A 2,826-nucleotide genomic window follows, 5' to 3' on the forward strand; every position below is an offset into this window, starting at 1 on the left:
CCACTCCCTCTTTTGCTCCATCACAGCTACTGTTTCCTTCCAAAATACCAACCACAGTATAAAATCATTGTGTTTTCTGATGTACTATCTGCGTCTTCCACTAGAACATAAGCCCTATAAGGGTAAGGAGATTTTCTGTGTTATTTTCTATCATAATCCTAAATACCTTCCCTGGTACCTGATACAAAGTAAATACACAAAGTATGTTTATTAACTTAAATAAAATTCAAAGCATTTATAATAGAAGAATATAAATGATTATTATATTAGGGAAGAATATAAATGATAGTTACAAAAATGACTTGGAAACCTATGGAAGTATTTGCTCAAAATACAATGGAAAGAGACATGAGCAGGCTACAAAAGTGCATGTATACTGTGGGCTGAAATACACACTTGTACTTTCGAATTTCATTCTGCAGTATATATGCATTGTCTTTTTAAAAATGAAATAATTTAACAATGACCAACAGAACTTTTTAACTCTACAGTTGAAGAAATTGACTTCCAGAGATGTGGGGACTTACAAAAGGTCCAGAGAAGGGAAATGGTAGAGCAGTTTAAACCAATCTAAGCCAATTTCATCTCATTGCCCTTTCTATTCTATTAGCCATACTTCTAGGGTAAGGAGGGTCTTAGAGTCCTTACTTGTTAACCCAGCCACAGCTGCAGAACATACTCAGCTGATTTGCATACATTTCATTGCTCAGGGAATAAAGAAAAACAATGCACAATTTCTTAAAAGTAATTACACTCGATCACTGCTCTGCCCTGAAGAAACAACCCTGCTGCCGAATTCTGAGCTAAATCTATTATTTCCTCTTCCTGAACCCTGTTAAATTGTTACTGCCATCTAAGCAAGTACACCATTATTTGGGGCCAAAGTGGACTGCCAGATTTAGAACCATCCTCCTCTCAAACAGCTGCCTGCTACCTCCTTCCTTGGAGAATGAGTTAACTTCACAGTTAGGAAAGTGCTCTGATGACAGTAAGTGCACAGTCACAGTCATTTCTTCCATGCAAATCAGCCATTTCCACCTCAGGTGACTTTGAGCAACTTATTCATTTGCACCACTCAGGAAGTGCATGAAATTAACCCCCAAGGTTTCATGACGTCCTAATAATAAATTGCAGAGAGCTGAGGTAAGGAAACAGCCTTGGCTAGATTCCACACATTTCCACGATAACTTCATACTTATACAGGTGACCAATAGGCCTCTCATTATAAAACCCATGGAGAAAGATATAACTAAGCTACATGGCAATAGCAAATTTTGACTGAAAATAAAGGAGGTTTATCTGTGCAATCATCTTTCAATTAGTCACACTAATAGAGAATAAATGTTGCATAGACAATGCCGAACCACTGAATGTGGAAATGATCATTTTTAGTTCTGTACTATATGTAATGATTAGTAAAGAATACAGTCATAATTATTAACAATATAGATAACAATGATAACATTTATCAAGCATGCACTATGTATCACATGTAATATTTACCTATTTACAAAATGTCGTCATGAAGGAGAGTATTATTATCCTCCCTTTAAAGAATACAAAAATTATGAGACATACATTAATTTGCTCAAGGACATGCAGCTAGCAAGCAAATGTTGGATTGAAACTCAGGTGTATTTGCCTCCAATGCTGTGTCTATGACCAATGTATTATGCTTGTTAGAGGCGAATCTTTCATGTCCTCATGGTGGCTTTATTATGCTCAGATTAGGATGGTAATAATGTGTCAAGTAGAAAGATGCTGCTCCAAAGCCATTCCCACCAACACTCTGCTCCTGACACCACCTAACAGGGGACCTAAAATCACAATATTAAAGTTTCAATCCTGTAGGTTAAGGATCTAATAGCTAAAAGATTCCCATTGAAAGGCCAGTACATCTTAGACAGGACTCCAAAAGCACAAACAATAACCAAATAAAAATCAATGAATTTTACTTGGCCGAAATTCACAACTATTGTGCTTCAAAACCATCACCAAGAAAGTATAAAGATGACTCACAGAATGGAAGATAATATTTGTAATTCATATCTGATAAGGGAAGGGTCTAGTATCTAGAATATATAAAGAATTCTTACAACTTAATAAAAAGACAACCTGATTTTTAAAAAAAGGAGAAAAGCATTTGAATAGATGTTTCTCTGAAGAAGGTATACCACATGGCTAATACGTGCAGGAAATTATGCTCAATTACCATTCATCAATAGGGAAATGCAAATCAAAACACAATGAAGTACCACTTTACACCCACTAGGATGGCAATAATAAAAAAGATGAATAATAAGTGTTGGCCAGGATGTGAAAAAACTAGAACCCTTTATTTTGCTGGCAGAGATGCCAAATAGTACAGCCATAGCAGAAAATAGTACAGCAGTTCCTCAATCAGTTAAACCTAGAGTTGCCATATAACCCAGCAATTCCACTTTATGCTTAAGGGAATTAAAAACATATGCCCACACAGAAATTTGTACATAAATGTTGTTTATAGCAGCATTATTTATGATAGCCAAAAAGCAGAAACAACCCAAATGCCCAACAATTGATAAATGGATAAACAAAATGTGGCATAATCCATAAAAAGAAATATTAGTCAGCAATAAAAAAGAATAAAGTACCGATGGATGAAACATTAGGCTATGTTAAAGAAACCAGACACCAAAAGCCAAATGTATGATTTCATCTATATGACATATTGATATTTGAAATAGGGAAATTCATAGAGACAGATGCAGATTGGTGGGCAGGGAGGGGGAGATTGGGGAACGACTAAGTGGGCATGGGGTTTCCTTTCCGGATGATGAAAGTGCT

At 35.9% G+C, this 2,826-nt stretch overlaps 1 protein-coding gene across 2 annotated transcripts in view; it reads right to left on the reverse strand.

Moving 5' to 3' along the window:
* Positions 1 to 2,826, reverse strand: part of SGCD (sarcoglycan, delta (35kDa dystrophin-associated glycoprotein)) — a 429,759-nt gene that overhangs the window by 310,032 nt on the left and 116,901 nt on the right. The gene's annotated exons all lie outside the window — the stretch shown is intronic.

The sequence above is a fragment of the Mandrillus leucophaeus genome, unplaced genomic scaffold (assembly GCF_000951045.1).
Source record: "Mandrillus leucophaeus isolate KB7577 unplaced genomic scaffold, Mleu.le_1.0 Scaffold77, whole genome shotgun sequence".
Classification (NCBI taxonomy): Eukaryota; Metazoa; Chordata; class Mammalia; order Primates; family Cercopithecidae; genus Mandrillus; species Mandrillus leucophaeus.